General features: G+C 39.8%; 1 pseudogene; it reads right to left on the bottom strand.

Annotated features, from left to right (window-relative positions):
• Positions 1–7651: 7651 nt before the first annotated feature.
• On the bottom strand, positions 7652–9177 carry LOC125890496 (uncharacterized; annotated as a pseudogene).
• Positions 9178–9390: the final 213 nt, after the last annotated feature.

A 9390-nucleotide genomic window follows, 5' to 3' on the forward strand; every position in this document is an offset into this window, starting at 1 on the left:
GACCGCAACAGGAAGATGATTCAACAGAAGAGGAGCCTGATAGCTGAAGGCTCTGGCTCCTGATCTACTTTTGGAGACTTTAGGAACTACAGGTAACCCTGCATTCTCAGAGCACAGTGTTCTGGTCAGATAATACGGCACTATGAGCTCTCTAAGATATGACGGCACCTGACCATTTAGAGATTGTAAGTTAGGAGAAGGATTTTAAAATCAATTTTGGATTTTACAGGGAACCAGTGCAGATAAATATGATCTCTTTTCTCAATACCTGTAAGTACATGTGCTGCCGCATTCTGGATCAGCTAGAGAGGTTTTAAAGACTTATTAGAGCTACCTGATAATAGGGAATTACAGCAATCCAGCCTAGAGGTAACAAAAGCATGGACCAATTTTTCTGCATCTTTTGGGGACAGGATAGGAGGAAAGAACACAGTCCATGAAGTTTGTTTTATAAATGAGTTAAAAGACCAATCTTGATCAAACATTACTCTGAGGTTTCTTACGGTAGTGCTAAAGGCCAGAGCAATGCCATCCAGAGAAACTATATCATCAGATAAAGAATTTTTGAGGGGTTTGGGGCCAAGAACAATAACTTCAGTTTTGTCTAAATTTAACATAAGGAAATTGGAGCTCATCCAGGTTTTTATGTCTTTAAGGCATTTTTGAATTTTAGTTAATTCTGGCTTCATTGATAGATATAATTGTCTATCATCTGCATAACAATGGAATTTACAGAGTGATTTCTAATGATGTTACCAAAGGGAAGCATATATAAAATGAATAGAATTGGTCTGAGCACAGAACCTTGTGGAACTCCAAAACAAGCTTTAGTATGTAAAGATGATTCATCATGCATGTAAACGAACTGAAATCGGTCGGATAAATAAGATTTATACCGGCTTAGTGCAGAACCTTTTAGGCCAATTAAATGCTCCAGTCTCTGTAGTAGAATTTAATGGTCCATTGTGTCAAATGTGGCACTAAGATCTAATAAAACAAGTACAGAGATGAATCCTTTGTCTGAAGCAATCAGAAGAGAGAAGAAAGATCATTTGTAATTTTAACTAGTGTTGTCTCAGTTGTATAATACACTCTAAATCCTGACTGAAATTCCTCTGATAGATTATTATCGTGGACAAAGTCACACAGCTGGTCTGCGACGACTTTTCAAGTATCTTTGAAAGAAAGGGAAGATTAGATATGGGTCTATAATTGGATCTCTGGATCTAGGGTGGGCTTTTTTAGGAGAGGTTTAATTACAGCTACCTTAAAGGACTGTGGTACATAGCCTGTTAATAAGGATATATTGATCATGTCTAGTAAAGAACTGTTAACTTAAGGTAAGACTTCCTTAAGTAGCCTAGTTGGGATGGGGTCTAAGAGACACAGTGATGATTTAGATGAAGAAATCATAAAGTTCAGATGTTGAAGAGTAATCTGGGAGAAACAATCAAAGTATTTATCAGGTTTTACAGCTGTGTTTAACTTCCCTGTGTTTGAAAGAAGATTGGTGCTGTTTGAGGGCAGGAGGTAATGAATTTTGCCTCTTAGGGGGTGATAACACAGAAATGAGACGCAACAGACACAGACGCTTCAAAGATGCTTGAAATGCTGAAAGCGCTTATTCAATGTGCGCTAGTTACTAGACGCTGGAAAAATGGCCATCTAAAAAGACACTTGAACACCGGTCAGACGCGCCGTATCATAGGAAAACAATGGTTTTACTGGCGTCGCGTTTCTAGCGTTTCATCTCAGTGTGATCGCTCCCTAATAGTTAGAATTTTCTCATTAAAAAAAATCATTACTGCTAAGGGCTAAAGGAATACAAGGCTCAATGGAGTGGTGACTTTCTGTCAGCCTGACTACAGTGCTGAAAAGAATCCTGGGGTTGTTCTTATTTTCTTCTATTAATGCTGAGTAATAGTTTGCTCTGGCATTGTGGAGGGCCCTCCTGTACATTTTAAGACTGTCTTTCCAGACTAAATGAGATTCTTTCAGCTTGGTTAATTGCCAATTCTTTTCAAGTTTCCGTGATATTTCTTTTAATTTTCGTATTTGGGACTTGTACCAAGGAGGGAACTTTCTTTGTTTTGTTAACTTCTTTTTAAGAGGTGCTACAGAGTCCAATGTTGTTCACAGTGAGCCTGCAGCTCTATCAACAAGATAATTGATTTTGGAGAGTTAAAAGTCAGTATGGGAAACCTCAGTTACAGAGAGACATGGTATTAACATTGATGGAATCATTTCTTTAAATTTTGCTACAGCACTAGTAACTGTTGCTGAGTTGAATTGAATTGTTTAGAGAGAAATCAAAGGGAGAAATGAATTCTGTGGAAGGACTATTAAGTTTTCAATTTCAATTCCATGCCTCAGAACTAGATCGAGGGTATGGTTAAAACAGTGAGTGGGTTTATGTACTCTAACTGAAGCTGTATGACCCATACAGCCCAGAATAATAACTTTATCTGATTTAAGAGCTAAACTAGATACAAACTCTGAGAAGTCAGATAAAAATTCAGTATACGGGTCAGGAGCACAGTACACTAAAAATAAAAGTGGCTGTGAGTTTTTCCAGGTCGGATGTGAAAGACTAAGGACAAGGCTATCAAAGGAATTATAATCTAGTTTAGGTTCAGGGCTGATTAAAGTTAAAAATGGCTGCAACTCCCCCTCCTTGCCTTAAGGAATGTGGGTATTATTATGACTGGGAGGACTGGATTCATTTAGACTGACATATTCATTGTGACACAGCCAGGTTTCAGTGAGGCTGAGTAAATCAATATGAAAATCTGATATTAATTTGTTTACTAACATTGGTTTAAATGACAGAGACCTGATATTTCACAGTCCACATTTAATTCTTCTGTTTTGTCTTTCTGTCACAGAAGAGGTTTTAATTTTATTAGGTTTATATGCACAACTCCTCTTTGTTTAACTTTAGATTTAAATAATTTAGGTGATCGGAGGACAGACACTTTAGGTGGGTATCTGCACTAGAAGCTTACAGAAGCATTTAAGACTACGACTCTGATTCCTGGTCTCAACTCTGGGTTGTCAGGGTTTTGAATTTCTAATAAACTTGGACAGGTTCCTAGAGACGAGAGTGGCTTCATCCAAAGTGGGATGAATGCCGTCTCTCCTAACCAGACCAGGTTTTCCCCAGAAAGTTGGCCAATTATTTACAAAGCCCACATCATTTGCTGAATGACGAATCAATCAGGTCAAACAAACATATGGATGTTTTGGCCAAGCCTGGCTGAAACTGCATATCTGTGTGATATAAGGACAAAACATAGTTCAGGCTATAAATTCTCACTGTTGAAAAAAACATATTTGGCTGCCTACTTTATGTTAATGTGTGATGTGAATTTGATCCAGTAATTACAGGGAAAGGAAGAGCCTTGGCAAGCATCACAGAGAAATAACACAACAAGCTCATAACTGAAAATTTACTGTGTGTTAATAGATGCTTATGTTTTTATTTTCCCAGAAATTGTTCTAATTCTAATTCTAAGGACAATAAACTGTCTATTAAGAATTCTCCAGAGCAAATGGGGAGGGTTCAACACCTTTACAAAATCCAATTGATATTAAAACCAACTTTAATTTCTGAATCAGTAGAATTCTTTTACTGTTTCAAATAACTGGCTGTATGCCAGTTTAGTGAGATGGCATGGCATCCATAGATCCAGATTTGACCTTTGACTTTTATTGTAAAACTGAACACAGATAAAACAGAGGATATGATCAAACCAGCGTTATAGCACATTTTATTTCATACATTGCCAGTGGTGTTGTTAGGCCTGGGTGTCCAAGGCTTCAGCCCCAAATGTTTTAGAAATAGCCCCGGATCTAAATAGGCTGTATATATTTTTCAAAAATAAGAATGGACCTAATACATAAATTAATAAATACATTAATGAATACCAATACTAATTACTATAATAATAACAATAGTGTGTAAGTTTGTTCATGCATTAAAGCCCTCAAAAATAACATGATAATAAATTTTGATGATGGGAGTTGCAAAGTATTCTACTATCAACTACTAATATTTGTAACATCTCAGTTCATCATTAAGCTGAATGAAATGGGATAAAATGAATGTTTTATGGGTACATGAGATGCCAGAATGCATAAAAACATGAAAATAGAGCTTGCTCATTAAAAGAAACTTCCTGGCAGACGATCCCCACAGATCCCCCTACAATGGTCTGGGCTAAGCCCCCAGTGTCCTCCATTCCTAGAAACACCCCTATACTGTACTACATTCAGTGTTGTCAAATCCATAGAAAACTGCAAAACTAAAAATGAACTGATCTAGACTTGAAACTGATTAGTCAGTTAATCAGCAAATATACTGCATTTGATTAATCACGTAACTTTTTCATGCCCTACACTTTCTTTTCACCTTCTGTAAACTAAGAATTTGATGCTTTTCTCTTGATAGTAAATAGAATATCTTTAGGACCTAGGGCTGTTGGCTGGATTGAATAAGACATTTAAATAAGCCTTGGAGATTTTTTTTTCACTTTTTGATAACCTACATAAAAAAATAATAATCAAGAAAATTATTTACAGAATGTCCCGGTGTCCCAACCGGATGTGACGTGAGTGAGTGCCAGTGAAAAAATCAGTTTGACTTCATTGCTTTCTATTGGACTGTCCTGATTTCCTACAGGCAACATGACACAACTCAGCGCAATGCGGCAAGCTGTTCTGGGCTGAACTTTTGTTGGACGCCCCATTTCTATTTTTATTTTGCCACTCGCATTGGAAGCACCACAATGAACAAGGAATGGCTGATTCACAGGATTTAAATGAGGAGTTACCTACAGGATACGCACTTATTTTACTATAAAAACCTAAATACATTGGCTGGAGGGAGATCTCCAGGAAGATGAAGGTTTCTTGTAAGAATTCAGTAGGATGCTCGCAAGCTGGCTTGTTTTAGAAAGTGGAAATGGTGGTATGATGTAGTGTGGGAGCTTCAACAATGATATCTATAAGTTACCCGCAATAGTATTGTTGAGAGTACGGTGGTGTCATCTTCTCCATCTTTTCCTCAGTGTTTACTGGTTTTTACATTTGAAAACCTCGACACAGCTAGCAAGCTAGAAGTCGTCAGAAGGAGAGTTTTCAGACTGGTGAGTTGATTTCCTCATTCTGATGAGTGATTCACAGCCACATGCCACCAATTCCCCAAGCCAACCACAAAAAGCAGCACCAAGACTTGCAAAATAGAAATAAGAGCCTACATTTAGCAAGTTTATCAGAGCTGACAGAGAGCCAACCAGAAATGTCTGCCCCTTCATTATGCTACTGCTTATTACAATAACTCAACAATGGTCAGCAGTCATGTAAAATTCATGCATTTTATGCAAAAACACCAATATGGTGTTTTGAAGGGGTGTTTTTAAGAAATAAAATAAAATAAACAGAAACTTCCAAAAGTGTTTTAGGACCTAAAAGCCATTACAAGCTAATAATTTCTAACTCTGTATCAACACATCTTATTGTCAGTCATTACAACATAACTATAGGTCAGGAGTGTATAAACTAACCCTCCTAACTAGCAGTATTTTTTCTCATAAGTCTTCTCTAGGACATGGTTTATTCACTGTGGAACTGAAGCCACATTCACATTTGCATTTCAGGCATTTAGCTGGCACACTTCTGCAGAGTGACGCACAACCACTTACAGCCACTTACGGAATAGCAGGAGAGGCTTAAATTCCTGGATCACCAACATTACAAGCAACCAAGAGTAAGTAGAGCAAGGGTCATCGTCTCTCTCTCTCTCTCTCTCTCTCTCTCTCTCTCTCTCTCTCTCTCTCTCTCTCACTCACACTCTCTCTCTCTCACACACACACACACACACACACACACAGCTCTCGAGCCTGTCCTGATTCAGGGCCACTTCTCCCAACCCAGCTTTCCCAGAGGAGCAGATGCCAGGCAAGCTTGGTGCTGAGGGCTTTAAGGTCTCATGTTAGGTGTCTGAGCCAGGATCTACAGAGGATGCCAAATACATTGGCCAGATGTACCCACACACTCATATAAAGTGGTGTGATGACGGTTTTAAAAGAGAGAGGCCAGTCTTAACAACGCATGACAGGCAATATAGAAACACTGGGCCCTGTAAAGTTTAATATGCAGGAACAGTTCCAGATTTCAGCATTAGAGCAGCCCTCTAAATACTCAGATTTTTTTCTTTGAACTGGGGAGTGGGGTGGATTCAAATGTTACAGACATGCCTGAAATATGCTATTTAATGACAACCAGCCATCCAATTAACACATAGACCATTTATATTGACATACAGTTCAAGTAGTTGTTAGTGAGTTAGTTTATCACGATTTGACTTTTTAAATAAGAATGTGAGTTAATGCTGCTCTCAGCTGTCACTCCTTGAACATGGGGTGTAGACAGTTGTGATCAGCTCAGAGGTCAGGCTTGAATGATATGGGCAGAAGCTCCACATGGATTGCTTTTTCTTCAAGTGTTGTTCATTGTTTGGTAAAACTGTCCTTTTTCACCCAATCCACATGAAAACTTGATTTTCATGGATGTTTGCAGACCCTCCTCACTATAATAGTGAATATTTACATTGCATTGCATCTACATTGCAAAATGAATCTTAATTCATATTGGTCCAACCTACTCTATAACTCCAGTTCAGGCAAATTCATATCTTTTCACAGACTATGATAGAGAGATTTCGTTCTTACTAAGCATTTGTAATTTCAGCAAACTAACAATTGTACTACATCCACATCAGTTCTGTTTGGGATTGTGCAAAAATTGTTAAAATGGTAAGGTGGGATCAGAAAAGGGGGAGGGTATTTTATATCAGCCTTTTCCCGCCATGTAGTTAAAAGCTGCAATAATATCTACATCATATAGAGTATCAGATGTTGCAGCTTTTGTTTGCCCTGTGGCTGATAAGGGTGCATTTTACCATACAGATGACAACAGTCCTGTTTATTTAACAGGGGTTCATTATGTCCATCATACTCAGCTGGTAGCTAACAGAACCATACATTTTGAGAAACACAAAAAAACACGAGGATCTTTCTAATTACTAAGTCACTACAATAATCATTATTTCTTTAAATAGCATTCCATTTTTTACCCAAAAGCCACTCACAACCAGCACTTTATTCTGTACTGTAAACCTCAATTTGCTCACTCAACATATTTTTCTTTTTTGGAAACACCTTACACACTTTTAGTTTATTACAATACAGTAACATAAATGTTTTGAGTACACCACACAAAATGAATGTGCCACATGTCAGTTTAACATATTGTTGTTGTTTGAGCATTTAATTTTGAACATAAACAAAATGAGTAAACATTTTTCAACATTTTGATTTGAATTTCATTTAGCTAAAAACATATGTTATATTGTGCTTAGGTTTCTCATGATCATAAGGATAAGGCAAAGAGATGAACTTTGAACTAAAAAATTCTCTTCATTTTACTTCAGCACAACTTTATGTCTAAAACCCACACAGGGGGGAGGTTCCTAACTGTGTATGTCACTTATCTCATGGTGCAAAATGTCTTTTATCACATTAACTGTGTGAGCGATTTACAACATATTTTAACACACTTTTTTTTTGCTTATGACCTTAAACACATTGTCTCACGACATGCTGTGGAAACTCCACCCATTTGTTGTCAGGCTCCCAGGTCCACCTCTGCCTTGCACCACTGTACCGAGGATGACCTTGTGCTTCAGCCGAGTTTAGGTTTGCTGGACCGCCTCAGCTGCCCTCCACTTCCCCCCTGTCCTCACCATGATCCCTGCCCCGGACACTTTGGCGTCTCTGGATCCAGAGCACTGCAGGTGTTCCCGTGCCACGATGAACTCCTCCCTGACCAAGCTGAAAGGGAGCCTGAGCTTGTTGGTGTTCCCATACAGTCCAATGTTACATAGGCTGCGTGGCAGTCTCAGCCATCTGCGAAGATAACTGTTCACTCTTTGCTCAAAACCTTCCACCACAGACATGGGACCCTCATAGATGAGCAGAGGCCAGAGGATTCTTGGGAGGATTCCATGCTGGTAGATCCAGACCTTGAATCTTCCATGGAGCCCAGACTTGTCCCCTGCTCTCAGCAAGCCCTATAGGTCAGCACCGGTCGCCTTGATGGAGTCCCTGTCATTCAGGCTGCAGCTGAAGACCTTCCCAAGGCTCTTCACTGGCTTCTCAGTGACTGATGGAATCAGATGTTCTCCCAGCCTGAAACGGAATTTGTCTGTGACCTTCCCCTTCTTTAGAACCAAGGACCTGGACTTTGCAGGCTTGAAGCTCATGCGCGCCCATGCCATGATCCTCTCCAACCCCTGGAGAATCCACCTGGCTCCTGGTACAGTCATCACCGTGAGGTCGTCCATGAAGGCTCTGATGGGCGGTTGCCTTACTCCAGACTTGCTGAGTGAGCCTCTGCATTCTGTTTCAGCTCCCTTGACCAGCATGTTCATTGCCAGCACGAAGAGGGTCACTGATATGGTGCAATCTGTAATTATGTCCACTTCCAGCTGGTGCCAGTCCTATGTCAACTGGCCAGATGAGACTCTCAAGCTGAACTCACTGTAATAGTCCAGGATGAGGTCTTTCACCTTCTGGGGTACATGGTGTTTCTCCAGTGCGACCTCCACCAGCTTATGGGGTATGGAGCCATAAGCATTGGTGAGATCTAGCCACAGTACAGCCAGGTCACCTCTGCCCTCTCTTGCCTCCCTGATGAGCTGGGTTACCACGCCTGGTAGTGTTCCAGGCAACCAGGAACTCCTGGTATTCCTCCCTTCTGCACTGACATGTCAATGTACTTATTACTCAATAGGAAGTTGGAGAGTCCCTTGGCCACGATGCTGAAGAAGATTTTGCTCTCCACACTGAGCAAGGAGATTACCCGGAACTGGTCGATGTTCTCAGACTTCTCATCTTTCGGTATGTACACTCCCTCAGCATACTTCCATGTCTTGGCAATCTTCCCTCTCCTCTAGATCACCTTCAGGGCCCTCCAAAGCTGATGTAGTAGCTTTGGGCAGTTCTTATACACCTTATAGGGCACGCCACTTGGGCCTGGTGCTGAGCTCGATCTTGCTCTCCTCACCACTTCCTCCACTTCACCTGGCAGCCTGTGACTTATTTTTAATAACAACATGGTGTGCTAGTGTGTGTAGCATGCCAGTGATGTATGTCTCATGATATATGTCATGTGACATTACATTACATTAGTAACAACCGTATTTATTTTAGGCCAAACCATGATATTTTATTCTCAACCTAACCATGTGCTTTTGTTGCATAAATCTCAGGAAGTAAACCAAAAAATAAAGTATTTTACCTAAGTTCTAATTTATTTTCAAAAAGCATC

The sequence above is a fragment of the Epinephelus fuscoguttatus genome, linkage group LG6, assembly GCF_011397635.1.
Source record: "Epinephelus fuscoguttatus linkage group LG6, E.fuscoguttatus.final_Chr_v1".
Taxonomy (NCBI): Eukaryota; Metazoa; Chordata; class Actinopteri; order Perciformes; family Serranidae; genus Epinephelus; species Epinephelus fuscoguttatus.